Source organism: Eptatretus burgeri, chromosome 5 (assembly GCF_056783735.1).
Source record: "Eptatretus burgeri isolate ZD-2024b chromosome 5, Ebu_testis_v1, whole genome shotgun sequence".
NCBI lineage: Eukaryota > Metazoa > Chordata > Myxini > Myxiniformes > Myxinidae > Eptatretus > Eptatretus burgeri.
In genome coordinates, this window is record NC_140965.1 from 81,250,373 (window position 1) to 81,272,201 (window position 21,829).

General features: G+C 46.1%; 1 long non-coding RNA gene across 5 annotated transcripts in view; it reads left to right on the plus strand.

Moving 5' to 3' along the window:
- The first annotated feature begins 5,128 nt into the window (after window positions 1–5,128).
- The window catches only part of LOC147026819 (uncharacterized), a 38,598-nt gene continuing 21,897 nt past the window's right edge, over window positions 5,129–21,829 (plus strand). Inside the window, exons 1-2 of one of the 5 annotated variants that reach the window (XR_015058511.1) lie at window positions 5,129–6,041; window positions 9,568–9,822. This is a non-coding gene — a long non-coding RNA (uncharacterized LOC147026819). Of the gene's footprint in view, window positions 6,042–9,567; window positions 9,823–12,493; window positions 13,775–21,829 lie in introns of those variants that run through there. The other 4 variants (XR_015058515.1, XR_015058514.1, XR_015058513.1 and 1 more) reach the window with 4 other exon arrangements.

A 21,829-nucleotide genomic window follows, 5' to 3' on the forward strand; every position in this document is an offset into this window, starting at 1 on the left:
GTCACAAATTATCCAAAACAATTTGTACCTATAATTTCTACTTGTGACCATTCTCACAGCACCTCCCCTCTACCTTGTTTCTTTCACACAGCATACATCCACTCTTCTGTGGCTCAACATTTCTGCTATCTCACCAGAGCTCCACCATGCATAGTACCAACGTTCAGACAAGCAACTCCAATACCTATTAGATCACGCCGAGTGGGTGCTTTATGCATGACAGGTGTGGTGGTTTCCCACAGGGCAGGGGGTAAATGATGATAGTAAGTGCATGTGTGGGGAAAATAATAATCCATGGATTACCAAGGAGCTGAATGACTTACTTAAGCAAAAGAAGGAAGCCTGGGATGTGTTCAGTGACCAAGTTTATTGTAGAGTGCTCGCATATGAGAGAAAGCACTCAATTTGAAACCGTTGATAAGGAATGGCAGGCTTAGCAAGTGCTATAGCTAGATGCTTGGTAACTGAACACACCCCTTTTTAGATGGAGATGGTGCGCAAGTAAAAGCTTTTCAGAAAGAAATTGCTCGGCAAGTTATAAAGTCGAAAGCAGATTAAAAATTAAAGTTGGAACGGAATATTAAAGGAAATAAATTGCATGCTGTTTGGCAGAAAATACTCACCCTAATTCGATGCAAGGACAAATCAAAGAGGCCAGCAGACTGCACGAAAGAATGTTGATAATCTGAATAATTTTATTGTAGATTTGATGTTCATGATTTTGAATGTGAGAATGATTCTATTGTGGAAATGTTAAAGGATACGATTCAGAATTTGGATGAGATTCTTTGAGTGAGTGTACATGATTGAGGTTCGTAATGCATTTAATGCTAAGACGAAGTAAAGCAAGGCCACCAACCCAGCTGGTAATTCTCATAAGTTTTCGAAATTGTGTAATCAAGAACTTGCCCCAGTGTTTACACGTATTTATCCATCAATCTTGGATAATGGTGTCATTCCTCAAAATTGGAAATCTTCAGTACCAAAAGTAAAAAACAGTGAGTTGAATGATTACTGCCCAGTCACCTGGACATCTCATGCAATAAAGTATTTTGAAAGGATACTGTTAAAATGTTTGAGTAGTCAACTAGGCTTCTTTGGCCAATCTCACTCAATTTGCATTTAAGAGTAATAGTGGTGTCGAGGATGCTTCGCTTGTTTATCTCCAAATATTTTACCATCAATTAGATACTGTTACGGACCTGTATAACATTTAATTGTGCTTTGGTGAAGGTTATATTGGCTGTTGAATTTCCTGTTAAGTCATAATAACAACAACAACAACATGAGGAAAAAAGGCAAGGAGTTTGAGAATGGGAGGAGAATGAGAGAAGGAATGAGGCAAGAAGCATGGACACTTTCTCTTGAGCTGCCACACTTTCAAGCGGTTCATATCATTTGAAAACTGACATACAAAGTGAAGGAGGAATCGGGTGACTTCTGCATGCGAACCTGGGACGTTCAATGACTCAACTCTTTCCTGACTATGACGGATCAACTTCAATCCATCGCTCTGTGGAGATTCAGCTTCAATTCATATAACATACCCGATGAGGTATCCTTCCCTGAACTCCCTCTACTCATACAACATACCTGTCAGACATTGCACTGCTGTTATCTCAGGGATGATATCAAAGCTGCTCTTTGTACATTCTCGTCAGCACCATTTTGGGTGATTTACTTGTCATTTACAAGAAAGCACCTGGCTGGTTGACTGTTGCATACTCTCAGAGCTTATTCATCACTTAAGTCTCTCCTATCCTTCAAGAAACACATCATCCGTTACAGCTTGGAGTTCCAGTCTTCATCATCTGTGATACATCTTTACTTGGGAACTCGGGTTCTTCCCCATGCTTCAGTGATATGAGGTCTGAGGACTTGTAAAATGTGACTATCCAGTCAGCTTCATCTGTGCGAGCCCTCTGGACTAGATCCTTTCAACCGTGCTCACTGCCGACCTTTCACCCATTAACATGTAGTCCGTGGGCTTATGTAACATTTTCTCGATTTGTCATTTTTTGGGGTAGATTCGTGTTACCCATGTCTAAACACATCTAGAAACTTCACTGATTTAGAAAAAAAAGGGTGCCAGTTTTTCCATTAACATTTAGGGCCTCTATTTTGAATTTCAAAATGGCCACCGCTGAAAATCTTTTTAAAATAATATTGCAAATTAACCATAACTATTCATTCAAATGTCATACAATAATTATTTTATTTTATCTAAACTCATATACAGGGGACAAAGATTCATTAGAAGCAAACTAAGAGCACTAGAAATACTCTAAATATTGGAAAAAATTCAAGATGGCCACCTGATTTCGGGGGTTTTCTATGTAAAATGCCATTACTTTTGAACCAACAGACATAAGAAGATATTTTTGGTGTCTAATCATATGTTTTTGGCACAGGAGGATTCCAATAATAACAACATATTTATGATTGGAACACTCTTTGCCAATCCTCCAAAACATTTAACAGAAATAATATAGAGCATGTAATTCAATATAAATTTATTTGGGCGGTTATTCAATTAGAAGATGGATAAGTTTTTTTTCAAAGGTATGAAAATGCTACATGTATGAATCAGGAGTGTCAATGTTCCTGATTAAACATTTATAATTGTCATTGCTTCAATCATCTTCGAGATCTTCGCCAATCCTTGGTGGTGTTATGTTCATACAGCTGTCGCCTTTCCCACCACATTTGCAAAGTTCGGTACAGACCACACTGTTTCCTCTGCATGAGCACCATCTTGAACACTTTGATGTCTCACAGTTACACCTGACGAGCTGCAGCACTGAGACTGGAGCTGATGCAACCTGAGAAAGAACAATCAGTGGCTTTTTGTCTTGGTTTCGCCACCCCAAGGTCAAAGGGTCAAGAAAAGTTAGGTTCAATACCATATCCTGGTGCCAGATATTACACTGGACATGGGCACAGCGTATATGTTCAATACATGCTCCCTGAGTCGGTGGCAGTTTGTCAACTCCTTGTTCATCTGTGAGTTGCTTGAACAAAAACCATCTCAGCATCATTGCTTGCCCAAAGTGGACTCCAACTGGAGAGAAAAGAGAGCAAAGAAACTCTTCACAACCACGAAGAACTTCTTCAGATGGCTCATCCCCTTCGCCAACGTCAGCTCGTGCTCTCAGAATGGTGGGGCTTGCCTTCAGGAATGTTGTAAAGCACCCCCTTCTTTCCCTTCCCTTGGATATGTCCTGTCGTATCACAGCCTGCACCGTAAATCAGCTGTTTTTGATTTTGGTGTCAGAGATCTTTGCCTCTTTGTTTTGCATGCTTGCACTATGGAATGTGAAAGAGTGTGACATGTGTTGCTGAGCTCTTTGGCACGTGTGTCTGTTGTTGCAGCTTGAGTTCCTTGTAATGTCCACCTCATCATAGCAACTAGTTCTGCAGGTACACACTGTTCTTCACAATTTGTCAATGAGCCATTAACGGTCCATGCGTTCGATTCGCTGGCTTGTAAGATAAATTGCCTGATAAGTTTTGAGCAATGAAAGATGGTCTTCATGTCTCGTCTGATAGCTAAAACATCACGTTCCTCCACAACCGTATCTATTGCTGACCGAACAGTTTCCTTAGAATGAATGACTGCAGATTTTCTTCCTTTTGCTTCAGTAATTGTGAAATTTGATATTTGTTGTTCTATTTTGATGAGTAGCACTGCACGTGTAATCTGTGGGTGTGGAATGCCATGATTGTGCATCATTTGGTTGTATCCTGTTGCTACTTCACTCAAAGTAAGGATGCTTCCTTGATCTATAGATTCCTGCAATTCAGCACTGAATTTGATCTCTGCAGAAATAAATTCCACTGTATTTTCTGCCTGATGTTCTCTGTTGCTGACTTTTTCTTTGGCTTGTATGTACTTGTGCCAGTTAATGGTATGGCAATTTTGGTGATATTTAATGTCCCTTGAAAGAAAGTCGCCATCAGTTATGATGTTTGCCAGGTTTACTTTCCATTGTTCATTCCCACCAGCATCAACTATGTTTTGAATTGACACTCAAATATCGACACTTCGACAATTAATAAGGCGTTCTGTCTTACTACCACAAATCTTCTCGTGTTGACAGAAGAAAGTGTTCCTTTTGGAATGGAGGGTAACAAGATCTTGTTAGTGTGCTGGTAGATGCAGGAGTTGTTTGCTTTGGGGTGTTAGATGTTTGTGATGCGGGAGGGCGACCACCGACTTTGCTGTATGGCAATACACTTGATTATTGAGATAAAACTGCTTTGTCATATCTAGCTTTGTCTCTCTCAATGTGTTGCTTGTGTGTTGCTTCACCTGACATGATTTGTGCCACACCGCATGTTGGTTGTTCAGTTCTTTTCCAGATATGCCACTCAGTTGTTGATGCAAACAAACATACTCAGGGTTTTGATATTGAGCCCTCTTGCTTATACAGTCCAACAATGATTGGTATGATTCCAGTTCTGGTAGTCACAGATGCTCCAGTTGATAAACACTTTTAATGTCAGTGAACTTGTCTCCTTGACACAACAAGCAGATTTGAAAGTCAATGGAAGGTTCAGTTACACGCTTCTTACATGATGGTTCTCCACAGGATGCCATGGTTAATCTGGAATCATAACCATAAGTGAAATTACCAATTTGCCATAAATTTCAATGCCTTAAGTATTTTATAGGATGGGATGTCCACTGTGCATTTTTGGTCTTCTGAAATAAAGCAGTAAGTTATTTGGTTCACAGTGGATATGCATCATATTGCAAGCAGAAAATATTCGTCAGATACCAGTAATAAGTGTTACATTCATACCAATATTTGACATTAACATCAAACCTGTTGATATCCAAGCAAACAGAGTTCAGATGAACAGTTGTCTCAACTACAATGCATTTGGTACCCAAACTCTATTTGCACACACTTTGAATTATATGTTCAAAATAACGTTAAATACCGAAAAATCAGACATATAGGGTAAAAACAGCAACCATTTTGAAATTCAAAATGGAGGCCCAAAAAAGCTAATGGAAAAACTGGCACCCTTTTTTTCTGAATCAGTGAGGTTGATAGATGTGTTTAAACACGGGGGCCAAGAATCTACCCAAAATTTTGCTTTTTTTACATAAGACCACAGACTAATGCTTGGGTTTACTGTACAAACTGCTTGCTTGAGCTTAGTTTCCACATCAAGAGTCCTGAGTTAACTTATATCTGTAATGTTGTGTGGAATGTTTGTAGTTATATAATTTGGGGATTCTAAGGAAAGTCATTAAGTGTTACATATTATTTGTTTTATTGTGCTTAAGGTCGACAGGAGGGATTAATCAATATTCCTTATAAAATTACCCTTTTCATTGCTGTTGAATGTTGGTTTTATCCTCAAAACAACACTCGAAACACATCAGTGTCTTTATTTATTTTCTGCCATGACACCCTCCTGGTTATATTACTGGTGCACTCACTGCAGTGTCGTGAAGTCGACATGCAACAGAAATTTGGGGCTTGTCCGGGATTTCAACCTGGGACCTCTTGCAGCCGAAGTGAGAATCATACCCCAAGGAATTAGGGGCTCATCTAGGATCTCATACCAAATTACCAATAATAATAAATTGATTTGAAGAAACCAAGTGAAACCAACAATCATTATGGTATTTGATATAAAGAAGTCTGTTGAGTTACCAGATGAGGAACAACTTTGTACGTTACGTGAATCTGAGTTTTTGAAGTTGGCTAAGTAATGTAACCTTGAGGTTAGTCAGTGGTAAATCATTTATGTAGTTGAGGAGAAGCATTTGGATGAATCAGCATTCCAATTGTTAATGAATGAGAAGTCTGGAAGTATGGTATTGATGTGTGACAAATGGACCTGCAATAATTAACAGAACTGGAGATGTGGAACCAAGAGCAAGAAAGGGAATGTAAGGTGAAAGAGCTGGAGATTCAGGAAGAGTTTAAACTAAGGGATTAGAAATACAGAGTGGAAATACGACCGCATCTTCCCAGTTTTCTCAGTCGACCAGTCAAAAGTGTTGGGACATTACCAGACATGTGAGTACTTCCTTCATTTTGAAAAAGTGGCACAAACCTTGGATTGGCCTAAGGAGTCCTGGAATATGTCATTGCAAAGTATTTTTGTAGGCAAAGCTCAAGATATTTACTCTGCTTTACCAACTGACCTGTGTTTACAAAATGACAAGGTAAAAACAGCAATTCTTAAAGCCTATGCACTGGTTCCAGAGGTGTATATGCAGAAGTTCAGGCAGTGCAGAAAAAAAAAAGATGGTGAAACACATGTGGAATTTGCTCAGAAGAAAGAGACTTTTTTTGGACAGGTGGTGTACTTCCAAGGAAATTGAGAAAGACTTTGACAGATTAAAGCAGTTGATTTTGGTGGAAGAGTTTAAGCAATGTGTGTATTATGACACGAGAACACATTTAGATGAACGAAAGGTAGAGGAGTTGCACACTGCAGCAATTATAGCTGACGATTATGCTCTGACCAGATTTGGGGACTCGAGTCGGCGACTCGTGACTTGACAAAATTGACTTGAGACTCGGACTTGGTGTCTGGGGACTTGTGACTTGTTTGCAACTTACATGCGATTTTAGTATATAATGACTTGAGCACAATGTTCTGAAAATAATCGTTGAAGAAATACAGTATTGAATTAAAATGGGGTTTAAAGTATATGGTAAATTATTTTCAGTCAGCAGCGGGAAAGGTTCGGTCAATGATGACATTTACCTTGTCCGTGTATATTGTGCATGTTCAGCAGGCCAGAGCTCACGGCTACCAGGTAGCATACCACTCTCCATTAGGTTAAAGGGAGTGTCCACTCTCCTTACAGCACAGAGCACACCATGTCCAGATGTCAAGCAGCAATCCTTCCAATATTGGAAGCACAACTTCATTCAAACCATGTCAACGAATTTCATGTCAAATCAGAGAAGCTTAGCCGTGTGCATGTCCTGACCAGATAAAATGATTTTGTGATGATTTAAATGACATTTGACCAGGATTATTTAAACATCGTCAATAATTGTAAATTATATCACGACAACAATTGAAGTTCATAAGTTATAGGTTTCATTTTCCCCATTGTCCCACCCTCTTTCTGCTTCCCCAGCGTCCTGCCCCGTTGCTAGTTCCACAATGTTCCACCCCTTCCTGATTAAACGTTTAATTTTAACGTCCATAATAAATGTACAATAAGAGTAAGTTATTATAATCTCCTTTCCCGTTCCACATTTAATGCTTTGGTTCTACATGTAAACAATTTAAATAGAAGTTGAGGTTACTGACTCGTCTCATGTACTATATTGTAATAGGTACTATACACTCACTATGAGGAGTAAATTTAACATAAATTTATTTTTGCTCAGAGGGAACAAGGCAAAAAAATGTCCACTGTTAAAAGGAACAAAGCAAAAAATGTCCAATAAAAGGCAAAAAATGTCCAAGTTGACAAATAAAATGTCAACAATAATGTCCAAGTTGACAACAATAAAAGGCAAAAAAAAACTCGAGTTAAACAGCTTTACAGAAAAATACTGTTGCGGGCCGGGTGTCGGGTGAGAAGACCACCCGGGGGGGGGGGGGAGGGAAGCTATCTCGTCTCCCACCAGACTCCCTGGATTTGTAGGCTGTCGCACACGGATAATTCCGTGATGCGGTGGGTCGCTTCACCGACCGTGGACACCAATAACTCAACCACGTGACCTAGGGTCCTCCCGTCTATGCGTTAATCGGGTTACCTAATTAATCACGTGATTTAATTACAGGGGAATATGCCCTCGGTATGCCTTGTCTGAACCGGATCACTCTACCGGATCAGATGCAGCCGAGCAACACTGCCAACGACATATCGGCTAAAAGGAACGGATCATTGGGAATAAAGTTCCGGCTAAGCTAGGATTCGGACCATGCTGGATCAATGAAAGAAACCACAAAAACGAGCTGGGAACATTACAAATAATGATTTATTTACAAGAAACTTACAAAAGGGGACACAGAGCAGACTTAACGCGAAAATAATAACAATAATCATGATAACAATAACGCTTTTCTGCAGTCTTACTTAAGTAGACCGGTGCCAGGACACACACACACACACACACACACACACACACACACACACACACACACACACACACACACACACACACACACACACACACACACACACACACACACAAAACCCGATGAAGAGAAAGTATTGAAACAAGAAGGGAGAGGAGTTGAGGCTACGATCTCGGTACCTTTGTACTTGATTGCACGAACGCGCCACCAATACGTTTCAGGGGGGTGGGGAAATGCTCCGTGGTGCAGTACCCGACAGCTGGCGCGTCGTCTCTGGCTTCAGCAGTGCATGTGGAGACCGTGGGTGTGAAGGAGGGGCTTGAGTGAAGAAGGGGCGGAGTCCAGAGTGCGTGGATGGAGTGGTAGGCAGGACCAGGTAGGCGGGTGGGGTCAATGTTGTGTGGGCGGAGATGAGGAGGCGGAGTCCAGGCAGCAGGAGGCGGGTCGTGGCGATGTCTGGCAGAAAGACGAGAGCGAGAATGGTGGAGGGACCGCTCCGACCTTTAAAGGACTTGCAGCGCGGGGTTGGGGGCCACCCCGAAGCGAAGCGTTATCACCTGAATCGGGCGCTCTGATTGGCCCCGACCCCTCACGTGACCTGCAAACTTTGGCCGGAAACCGCAACACTCCATTTCCAGCAAGGTCATCCCAGACAGCCCAAATATTCTGCTCCAACCCCAAGACATGACACGAACCACCCACACCAAACTTGGCATGCGAATCGTCCTGCAAAAACCCCCGGGCCGTGCCCTGATGACCGGCCGAAGGTCCCGCATGCCCGCTCGGGCATCCGACCAGCGCTGATCAATGCGCTCGCTCTGCGTGCACCAACGTGGCCCACACTGTACAACATTCCCCTGCTCGATCGCAGCTTCGCTGGCCATAGAGACGAGAAGACGTTCACCATCCGTGGGGAATCTGCTGCTGCCAGCGAGGGCCGAAGGTACCTTGTTATGTATAAATCCATGCATGTTTCACGCAGTACACGCGGATCCGCCATGGCCCACGTGGTCAGTGCTCGCGTTCGCCCGATTCTGCTCGTATGTGCGTGGAGCGAACACCGATATGTGTCAGATATTGAGAAAAATATGATACAAACTCATGAGCGATGCATTCGTGCCCTGCTTTGTACGATAACAAAGTCGTGAGCGGTGTACATGTCTGCATTCGAACACATTCCATACAGTGCGCGTGGTTTGGCCATTACACACGTGGCCAGTGCTCACGTCTGCACCACTCTGCTGGCGTGTGCGTGGGGCGAACACCAATATGTGTCAGATATTTGGTTGAAAAGGAACTCGCCGCTTTCACTTCACACACTTGCATCCCGCCCAACGTGGCATGGAGTTGTCTTTATCAGCCTCCGTACGCACTTCGTGTAGCGTTGGCGTCGTGCTGGCTGTGTTTCCTGTGTGGTGAAAAACACCATTCGTGCACCCTCTTAAGAGATATTCATTCGTATGCCTTTTTAATGGAACCGGCAATCTTCCCCAGATCATCGGAAGCTCGAGTCGATAATCCCGAACTGCCAAGCGCGCTGGATGACTCGCCACACACGTTGGGTTTGAGGACTCGCTTGGGAACAGGGGCTCTGTGCTGTTAATGCTCGCACGTCATCGTTTCCTCGCAGCGGCGCCGCACGTGCTGTCCTCCGCGAGGACCCATCTCACAGCGAAGGCGCACGTGGCACAGATTTACTTCAGGAATAATCAGAAAAGAAGAGAAGAGACGAAATGAAGAAGAAATGATGTAAGCAAACCTAGCTATGAGATCATCACAACACACGCCCCTAGACAAAAGGGAAGGGACCATCAACATGTATAATAATGGAATAACTGTCTTGGGACCACGATCTGTTGGATGCATGTGGTTCCGAGAACCGAAACAATACATTGCAATAAACGAAGTCCTGTGTCTTAATTCCTTGATCGCTTGTATTCGAACTAAGTTAAAAGTAAATGTGGGACTTTACACATATTGAAATAATATGATGGTGACTTGAGACTTGACTTAAGACTTGCCCTCAAAGACTTGAGACTTGACTTGTGACTTGTTGACATCTCTAGCTCTGACTCACAAATTGTATCTCCACAAACCAGGTTTTCCAAACAAAAAACACCAAGGGACTGACAGTAAACCAAGTCAGGGAAATGGACCCTTCCTTTAAGTTCTTCCAGAAAACTCACATGTCAAGTTTGACACTTTTAATGCGCCTCTTCAGGTCGTTCACCTTAAGTCTAAGTTGGTGTCAGGACGTGTTACTGCAGCTTTTCAGTCAACTCTTCCCATAGGAGTTGCTTATATTTCCGGAAAAGACTGAGCAGGTAGTGGAGTCTCGGTTAACCTGCAGCTGGTGGAAGAGCCGAGTGCTGAAAGTAACACAGAGCAGCGAGAACAGGAGATTCCTGATATTTTTTCCGTCATGTGTTGTGACTCACTCCAAGTCTATGAAGTGCTCTGAAGAGTGTAGAGTGAAAAAGGATTTGGACTCTGAACCCATGCACACTTCAGAGGATACTTTTATGAGCCAGGTCAGTTATGACTTTGATGCTATTGAAACTAGTGGTAGTCATCTTCTTGGACCAGAAGACAAATGTGGTAACGAATCAGAGAAGTCTGGGAAGGCATGAGAACAGTCTAGTCTCACATGACAAAGACTTATAGAAGATCAAATGAAAGATGTTGAGCTCAGACTTCTAGTTACAGGAGTCCTCATGGAAGAGGATGTTACCAAAGTCCCAGTTTGTTACTTCAAGAAAGATGGTGTCTTAATAAGGAAATGGAGACTACCTGATGAATCAGCAAATGATTAATGAAAGGTACATTATCAAATTGTGGTTACGCAACCGCAATGTAATGAGATATTGAGTTTGGCGCACAAGATGCCATTGGCAGGTCACCGAGGGGTAAGCAAAACATGAGACAAAATTTTGACATTTCTTTTGGCCGGGTTTGCGTAGGTACTCTTTGATGACTATTTTATGCATTTTTGGTGTTGTACTTGGTGGGCCTTCTTCTCTCCCAAGGTATTTGTAGGATGCTTCATTTTCTAGTTCCTGTATTGTTGTACTTTGCTCGATTGAGATGTCTGTTCCTTTTGTTTTTCCTTGTAAAAATGTGCATTTAGCACATTTGTCAAGAACAAACTCCATTTGAATGTCCTCAGTACTGCTTTACTATTTTAGTTGATCTGCCAAATTTTTTTATCATTTGGTGCAAAGAGTATCTGCATTGTTGTCTGTGACATTTGCACTTATATAATTTGGGCATTCTTCGGAAAGTCATTAAGTGTTACATTTAATTCGTATTATTGGGCTTGAGGTAGACAATAGGAATTAATAAATATCCCTTATAAAGTTACCCTTCTGTTTCCTGTTGTATGCTGGTTTCACCCTTAAAAGAACATTTGGGGCACATCAGTGTCTTTATTTATTTTCTGCCGTGATACCCTCCAGGTTATCGGTGCACTCGTTGCAATGCCCCGAGGTTGACATGTAACAATACTCTCAAGTCTTTTGTAAGATCAGTATTTATTGATTTCCCTCGTGCCTTCATTACCATTGGAACACACATATTACTTGACAAGTTACTGAAATTATATGTCATACCAAGACTTTCAAGATTAATTCACAGTTTTCTTACAGAGAGACCACAATGGGTGACATGTAATAATATGGGATCACACATCAGGGTTTTGAGTGCAGGTGCCCCACAGGGTTGTGTTGAATATTTGAATGAAGATCATAAGTTTGTAAACTGGTGTGATGTCAATAGTTATAAGTGTCAACAACACAAAGGAAATATTTGTTGTTTTTTCACCACTTTAAAGGTGACCATTACTGATGATTCATGACCATAGCATGGAACAAGTTTCTGAGGACAAGTATTGGGACAGAGTTATCGATAACAAATTGAAATGGATCAATAATTCCCAAGTGTTGGCCTGTAAAGCAAGTCAAAGATTGGACTTTTCAAGGAAATTGAAAGAGTTTCATGTCGATAATATCATTTTGGTTCTTTTCTATCTATCTTTGACACAAAGTGTCCTTCCTCTCAATGTGATATGTCCATTTGGTGATTTGTCAGAGTGGAAAGACCCAGAAAGATTACCTTGCATGTGATATGGAGAAACATTCCCTCCCTTTGTACTTTGTATGAGAAACACGCTGGGTGGAAGGTTCACAAGATACTATCAGACCCATCACACCCACTTCATGTTTGTTTTTGTTTTAATCGTTCAGGTATTCACCTTCGTGTTCTACTTGTGCTGTCGTTTCAGACTATCATTTGTCCCTAATTCATCCATGTTTCAAAAATCCATGTTTCAAATGGATAATAAAAAATAATGAATGAACGAATGATAGTGTGAATAAAGCCATTTCACATCACCTTCCTTGCTTGTGTTTGATTCCCTGGCTAGCGCGGGGTGCAATGAACCACATCCTGGAATAAAGTGACGACTGGTCCTGGTTCACGATCAATTCTTCGCTAAGAAGCACTTCATGACTTCTCGTGAGCGCCCTGATAAAAGTAATGAGCCTCCACCACCAACGACCATTAGACCTCATGTGCTTGTGAATTGGTGAATAACTCGGTTATTTTCAAAATAAATAAATTTAGGTCCAAGGAGTTTAATTGCAACTCGATGTCCAAGCAGGTGTTTGATTGAAAAGACAAAAGAGCTAACAGGACATGTCAAGATAAATGGACGTTAACTTGTTTGTATTGGCTCATTCTCTTTCGTGGAAATTAATGTCTCTGCCTTTTTTAATCAATAAAAACTTTACATTGTTTTGTTGCGATTGCGCTTTACAATTCTGCATCATACTTTTTACCTGCTCCACCTAGGATGGATGGAGGTTATGTTTTCACCCCTGTTTGTTTGTCTGTGAACAGGATATATCAAAAGGTTGTGGACGGATTCGGACGAAACTTGGTGGACAGGTTGGGTGTGTGAAAAGGACGAATTGATTAGATTTTGGTGAAGAATCCGACAATTTCTAATTTCTAAAATGATTCTTCACCATAAAGATATCTGGCCACAAATGATATTTTGCACAATATCTCAAAAAATTGTACAGTAGTGTTTTCCCATATACGCCTTCCTAATGCAATTGATCCCAATGTTTACCTTTTTTCTTCCCTGTGCACCCTGTCACAACCCATTCCTTGTTTCCCCTACCATTGACCTACCAAACATTCTGATCTCTATGACATTCCCAAAATGTCCTCACTATCTGTTATTGTCCATATTATCACGATTATACACATGCTAATCAAATACTGCCACATCTGTCATAAACCTCCAGTAACATTCTTTCTCTTTTCGATTTCCTGTATCCTTTTGCAATGAGATGCGTGAATCCATGATTGGCTTACCTTTTCTTGACAGCTCCTTGGGTAACCAATAATACCTGAAAAAGTCCAGTCCACTGCATCTTTAGGACGTTCCTCCATTCGAACACCCTGTTGTCAAACTCTTTCACAATATTTATAAGCGTCACAAGAGTTAATCTTCATTTATATATGTCCATATATTTTCCAGACATTCTACCAATAATTATATGTACTGTTTGGCCTTGCCCTTAAATTGGTGACCAGGATCCCAGAGCCCTGAGCTCAACTTTCATTTACCACTAAACGAACCCCAGAGGGCTAACTCAGCCTGTCACTCCTTTAAGACTGGCAAAAAAATGAACATCAGTACACTGGTAATAGGGACACCACATCAGCAGCACAGTCATGCTCCAACCAGTGATGCAACCAACAGCCCAAAGGCAGCACACACCACAAACATTTGATAACACATAGCTTCTTCCAAAACTTTCGAATTTACAAATTTTCGATTTTCTCCCACCTCTGCAAGTTCTTGAGTGTAACATATTCTCAGCACCTCCTTCTACATCATCCCCCTTTTGCTCGTGCAGCTCATTTTTATGAGCCAAAACGAGCAAACCTTTTGGGTCACCACTTTGTTGTGGGGGCTGGGTATCAGCAGCAAGCACGACCGCTAGAGGGAGCAGTAGAGTTAGTTCCACCGACCGTACCCTTCTTTCCCATTCATAAGTTGGCCCTCATCAGAGAGCGTACATCGCCCCACTGTCTACCATTATGAAAATACAATGCACAGAGAACCTTCCCAGGTACGGTGGCTGCTATGATATGAAAAACGCGTTTTTAAAATACCAACCGATGCTAACGTCAGAAGACAACAAATTCAGATCTCAACGTAAACAAAGATGTGAATTCTGCCTGTCCGAACCGACCCATGGGTTCACACCACTACCTTCACCACAGATGCATGTGCTCACCTGCACCCACCATTTGCTCACCCACTGACCCAGATTATCCTGATGGTGCAATTATCCCAATCGCCCCTTGGCGTCCTGGTGTTGCAGACCCCTGTCTCCAGCATTGCCCTGAGGGCCAATCATGCCATCATGACCACTTGGGCCTGGAGGTCCGATAGGACCTGAACCACCAACAGTTCCACTGCCTCCCGCTTCTCCAGGCGGTCCAGACAACCCAGTGGCTCCCTCGGCACAATCATGAAGCCCATAAGAAGCACATAAGGGCAGAGTCATTAGAATATAAAATAAATGGAAATTTATACACAAGCACCCATACAGGTGCTGCTTAAGGACTGGCCCCCACCAGACACAACCCCCAAAAAGGGACCCCGTTGGGTCGTTATTGATACTCCCCCCTCGGAGGGAAGGTGAGCTGGAGATGAGAACCTTCCTTGGACCTTCCTGCCTCTTGCAATCCTTGACAATCCGGCTCGATGGTACTTGAACCTGCAACTCGATACCGCTGCAAGCACCAGGTAGTTAGGCAGCGTTGATTGCCAAATAACTCCCCACAGGCGCTTGGCACGTATGCTCATCGGAAAGGCCAATGGTGGAAGGTAGCCAGGGAGGATGTCGTTGTTGTAGTTTTTTTCTTCATATGTGCTCAATATATTACTATCGATTTAACTATTCTTGACTAGACTACTTTGCGACATTAAATTTTCTGTCTATATATACATACATATATATATATATATATATATATATATATATATATAAATATATATATATATATACATACACACATATATATATATATATATATATATATATATATATATATATATATATATATATATATTGTTGCGGATTCGCGCCCGCCGGCGTGCTGACGGCCACGTAACTCGAATCGCGGCACGTCGCCCACCGGACGGACAATCCAGTCGTGACCCTCTCGGACTAACGCCGGGAACCAGTCACGGGTGGACCTTTCGGTCTCACCGCGATCGTGCCAATCGGCCCCCGCGTGGGATAGGGTTGCTCGCCAAATTCGACCTACCCAAGTACCCACACGGAGGGTAGACCGGGCGATCGCACCTCGCCGCAGGTCGACTTCGGACACGGGCCACTTAAGCGACCCGTTCCTTACTATCGGGATAACCGAGCGGTGTTATTCGTCGGCCTCGACGGTTCGATTAATTATCGGGCGTCTTAGCCCACGACCAACCCTTTACGTGAAGCAAGATGGGGATTCAATGAAAGAAATGACGAAGCGAAGCGGGAAAACAGTTCAACAATAAGCACATTTATTTCGCGATGAACGGAAAGCACACATATACAATTCCACCAAAAGCACATGTAAAAGAAGAAGACAATGCAATATTACACAAAAAGCAAATGCAACAATGCAGATCTATCCGACTACCGGGCACACGGCAACACTTATACAATTTTACTTCACAGACGGCGCCGACAACACATATTCCCAAAGCAAAAGAAAAGAGAACCACCCTCCAGGATGAGGGGGTAGGCGGGCCTGGGGCCGAGACCGTGTCGGGCCTACCCGTCTGATGATGAGACGCGGAGCGGCGGTGGTGCCTCAACTCCGCGGGCCTCGCGGACAGTGTCTGGTAGGGGGTGGGAAGGGGCCCCCTTTGTCGCACTATCTCAGCGCGGGGGAAAAGAGGAGGGGGTTGCTGATGCTCGGGGAAAGGAGGATTTCACAAAATCTCGGGTCCCGCGACGAGCGTCTCCACCACGACCTCGGTCGCGCCGCCGGCCTCTCCCTTCGCAGTTCCCCGAATCCGACGCGAGCACCCCTCAACCGCCTTCGCCGCCGCCGCCTCTCCACAGCTTCGTCCGATCGCCCTCTCCGTCTCTTCTCGTCCCAACTCTTCACTGGCTCCGTGAACTCCCAACTGCGAACTGCCCTCTGCGAACTGCCAACTGCGAACTGCGAACTGCTCCCGACTGACGAACGCAGTCGTGTTTATAAGCCCCGTGGCTTCGCTCTTTCATCCTTGACCCTCTGCCTCTGACCCTTCACCTGGCTCCCCATTGGCCCGAGGAAAAGTGGGCGTGAATGCTTTTTGATCCATGAATTTGCAGATAGCGACCGCCCTCCAACGCCCAGGAGGCGGGGCCAAATCGCCCCTCGCTCACTGATTGGACGGAACAAAAGTGGGCGTGAGTCGTTTTTGATCCGTTTTTCTGCAGAAAGTCCGTGATGTTTTTGAACACGCTGCTCGGTGCGCGCCCCGCACGTGTCCAGCATCGGTGCCCACGAGTGGCGCGAGATGACGGTGATGCGATGGTGGCGAGTTGTGACGGTAAAGGTCGTGGCGGTTGTGGTGAAGCGGAGTTGTGGTTGGTGGTTGTTGTGATGGCCGCGTTGTGGTTGGTGGTTGTTGTGTGATGGCTGTTGAGACGTGGTTGGTGGTGGTAATAATGGCGGCTGGTCCAAAATAAAGATCCTAAAAGAAAAACGGCTATCCTGAAGAGTCGCAGCCCTCATGAATGACATTTATTCCCTCTAGACAACGGGTTTGGGCCTAACTACACATATACTTACCGAGATATCTCACCTAAGGGACCTGAATGGTGGTTTGCGAATTTGGTCAACCACAACACTACCCCCTCCCCTTTTTACAGACTCGTCCCGAGTCGTCAAATTTTCGTGTGCCATCATGTGTAGTTTTCCCCTAGTACATTTTACCAACGGATCCCTGAGTGCGACATTCATGGTATTCGTGTCCCCAAAATAAATAACCTGAGGGCTGAGTAACTACCTAAACAAACTCACTCACACGGACGACTTAAATAAAATTGCCGGCGCTAAGACAAACATGCTGGGGGCGCACTCATATTTACAGTACATCTTACCTTAACTTACAAATTTTACACTAAACCATGGCCCAGGATCACTGAACTCTGCAAAAAGAAAGCAGTTAGCAGGGAGCCAGGCTGCTCGCATGCAGTCTCTGGCTCAAACAATGCAGGTGATGGGGAACGTGGCCGGCTGCTCACACGCAGTCCACGGCCTTCCCTTTTGAACTGAACGCAGTGAACCACAACGGTGCATGGGCTGCACAAACGTAGTCTCCGTGCCAGCTCAAGTGGCACACGCAATGAACACAACGAATGGATGGATGAATGGTTTGAACTGAACGCCGTGAACCACAACGGTGCATGGGCTGCACAAATGCAGTCTCCGTGCCAGCTCAAGTGGCACACGCAATGAACACAACGAATGTATGGATGAATACAAACACGGTGCACGGGCCGCCACTGCAGGCCCGTGTTGTAGCTGCCAACAGGGCAGTTCTCGCAGCTTGCAAACTGTTGCTTTCTGATCCTGGCGCACATGGCAATGAACAGGGGGGGCAAAGCAAAAATTGAACGGGGCTGGTGAACAGGGGCAGTGGGCATGGCATGGCAAAGGCAGCAGGCAAACAGCCCGCAGAAGAAGGCCGCTGCAGGCAAACACAGCCGGCAGATGAACTGGCCGGCACAGGCCTTGAAGAAAAACAGCCAGCAGATGAAGGGGCCGGCACAGGCCTTGAAGCAAAACATGGCCAGCCGATGGCACAGGCCTTGCAGCAAAACAACAGCTGCCGATGAAGTTGGCCGGCCTCCGCCTTGAAGCAAAACACGGCCAGCCGATGAAGTTGGCCAGCCTTTGCCGTTCAGTGGAGGTTGGTGGAGGGAGTGCGGTGGTGCTGGCCACTTGGAAGGCGGGCTCGGACCTACCTACCTGTCTCCCTCCCACCTATCGCCTTTGCCTGTCACTGTACATACCCACTCCCTTAATTTGTCAAACCCCAATTTAGCCCCAACTTATTTTTTTATTTTTACTTCCCCACTATAAATCGTCCCCTAACCCCTTTATCGTCCTTGTTCGGCTAACCTATCCTGTCACCTAGCCTACTCCCAACCCCTACGTTCCCTTCCCGGAGGGGAGTAAGGGAGAGCTAACGTCCTGTGTCGAGGCCCAACTCAAGCCTCAGAATGGCCTCCCCAGAGTTCAGCGATCTATAACCAAAGTGGGTCCAGCGGCCCCCAACGAGAGCGAGGGGATGGATGGTGCGGAGGGGTACACTTCCTAATCTACCCTAACCATTTAACTGTTAAACTACCCAGGGGCTTTCAACAAGCACCTCTCGCTTAAACTATTGGTTCTGACAACCCAGATTCCCGTCGCCTGTGTTGGTGTCCTCACAATTTCGGGCCTCGCCCCCCAATTTTCTCTCCGTGCCCTCACACGGTCTCATGGCTGGGACACGTGGCCCCCTTTGGCAGGCACGACCCTCTGCCGAATCTCCAGCTATGGCACCCCCGGGCACTACACTTCCTCCGAGCCTACCAGCTCCCTAACACCGGGGAGTGCCCCCCATGGCACCTCCCCTGAAACGCACACGTGGCAGGCTGGCTTCCCAGGCCCCTTTCCGAGGGTCACCCGTGCCCACAACACTGCCCACGCGGCTAATGGCGCCCCGGGCCCCGCACCAAGCAGGCGCACCCGTGCCCACTACGCTATCCCGGCCCCCCATGGGCCCTTGGCCTACCACGGCCGACTAGCCTGGTGCCCGGGGTACCCACTCAGCGATACTCACTTTTCGCAGCCACGCTCCCAGCCCGTCAACAGGGCTCCTGCACCCCTCCAAACGGGTTTCGAGCCTACACTCCCACCAACAACAAAACAACCTCCATTTTTCAATTTGACTAACCCCCTAACTCAGTCTACACTGACCCCGGGGTCCCTTGGGCGGGAGTCACTCCTCCCCCCAATCACTCATCGCACCATGCAGTCCCCATTCGCTCCACTCACACAGACCCGCTGGCCTCACTCACTCACCAAGCACATGCTTCCAATCCACTCACCAACAACTCTTCAACACACACACCACTGAACTCTGCCATCCTTCTAACTACCTCCCCTAACTAACTCGTGCTCCCACGTCGTCCCTTACACTATAGCACGTTCCTTTTAACACTACGTAGCTAAGCTACATCCCCTCTACACATTCACTGTCTGTCACTGTCTTCAAATAAATCATTTTATTTCCCAACCTAAAGCTCATCGAAATCCCTCTGACTAATCCATTCCACGGACTCCATGAGGACTTACCCCTGCCCCATGAAGTCGGTCTAGCTAAGCTAACCCTTCCCCCTAACTAGTTTCCATCCTGTGCCCAGGTCAAGGGGGTCTTCCACCCCTTGCCCAGGAATCCTGTGCACCCGAAAGTGAGGGTTGCTTCTTCCTTTTTTTACATGCGCATCACCAGCGCGGCAACTCAGAGCTCGCGCACTTTGCACCTGCCCGTGACGTCATGCAGCTGCACGTGTACCTCGTCCCTCCTTGGACGGTACCATCCGGCAGGGATACCCCTCCTGCCGGATTCCAACCCCACGTGCAGCCATGACGTGACCGTGCGCATAAAAAAAAAAACACAAGCCCCACGTCTCGAGGGGTTCCCCACGCGAACACATGTGCTTTGCCCGTTGGAGCTTAACACACACGATCGCGTGGAGAACCCGTCCGGTCCAAATCCGAAATTCTGCCTAAACTTTGTCCGTCCGCGGGATCGGCAAATCCACCGCGTGCGTTTCCGGACCGGGACTTCACTCTCGCAAGCGAGCACGTGGTGGCCTCGTGCGTTGCACAGCACGGACCTCGTGCTCGCGGCTGGGTGAACCCGGCACGGTCCCCGAAACAACTACAGCCGCTACTCGGCTTCCTTTCCTCACATGTCGCCGTCGTCGCCATTCGACCCACGCACACCTGCGTGTTACGACGCTCACACTCCATTCCATTACATTCACACCGGGAGACGCGGCTGCGTGCTTCCGCATGCCAACCGACATCTCCCTCACATACCGCTCTCTCACACACACGGTCTCCCTTGCACTCGGCCGTTCACTCACGCATGCGGGGGAACTCACCCGCGGTCCCTCATCCACACACCGTGCCTCACTCACACACACGGCCTCACTCACACACGGTGCCTCACCCACACACGCGGGGGCACTCACCCGCGGTGCCCCATCCACACTGGCCGTTTCATCCACACACACGGCCTCACTCACACACGGTGCCTCACCCACACACGCGGGGGCACTCACCCGCGGTGCCTCATCCACACACCGTCCCTTACTCACACACGGCGTGCTGGGAAGCACGCACTCCGGCACCATCGCCACCACACCACTCACACACGGGGTCGCTTCCACACACGGGGACGCACTCACACACACAGGGACAACTACACTGGGGATTCGTGTCCCCACAAGGGTCTCCGGGGCTTCTATACCCCCCAAGCTCTCCATGCACCCGTTCGCAGCACTCCTCCCCTCGACCTCGCAAAGCACGACCGAACTCACCTGGTCGTGACTCGCCTCAAGGGGGCATACTCCCTCCCCTCGTTCCTGGAGGAGGCTATCCCGCTGCTCGCAACGGGTCCCTGCACGGTCCGCCAGCTCAACCTCATCGTCCTCCACTACCTCTGTGTGTGTGTGTGTGTTCGTCTCTAACCTTGTCCAATTCATGCAGTCTCTCCTCTATTTTTTCTGTCTCCCGTGTCTCTATACATTTATAAGTTTCTGTTGTCCCCTCCTGTCTATTAGTCTCCGCTTCTTTCTGGCGTCTTTCCCTTATCTTTATGTAGGTCGACCTTGCTTTCTCTTTAAGTCGCTCCCGTCCTTCCCTGTTTTTCACTCCTTGCTCTTTCACGATCTCCGCGTACCTCATTCTTGCTTTCCGTATTAATTGTTCTTTTCTCTCCCTCGCAATTACTTTCACCTCGTCTCTTGTCTCCCGAATTACTTTTTCCTTCCCCGCCTCCACCGCGGGCCCGACAGCCGTTGCACCCCCTTCCAGCTCGTTCGTTCCTACACGTGGAGTCGCCATTTTAAGCTCCCTGCTGACGGCCTTCATGCCCGCCTGCAGGCATCGGCCCATGTTCTGCGTCTCACCCCGCAGCTTTTTCGTTTCGTTTATAAATTCATTTGCGTATGCATCCATCTTTTCGTTCATTCCTTTCATAATTTCATGCGCATTCGTTTCCATTTGCTTGTTCATTGCCGCCAGCATGGCGTATAGCTGGGCCATGTCGGGTGCGCTTGGGTGAGCCGATTCGGCAAGAATCGGGAGGTTTTGGTGGAGAGGGGGAGGGGAGGTGTCATACACCGCGGCCGCTGCCGCACCTATTTCGGGCTCTGGGTTCAGTTGGGCGAGTTCGTTTTCCTGTACAACCAACATTTCCTGCACGGGGATTTCATCCTGGACCATGGATCCTACATTACTACACATATACATTTCTAATATCCCGGCTCCCGCTCGCCTTGAGACGCCATCTTGCTTCTCTTAAAGGGTTAATTCAGCTCGCTCGTAATTTGGAGGGAATCGGGGGTCGCTCCTCTCACCCCTGGACCGATTCCCGTGAATTTAATTGGAGACAGGAGAGCCC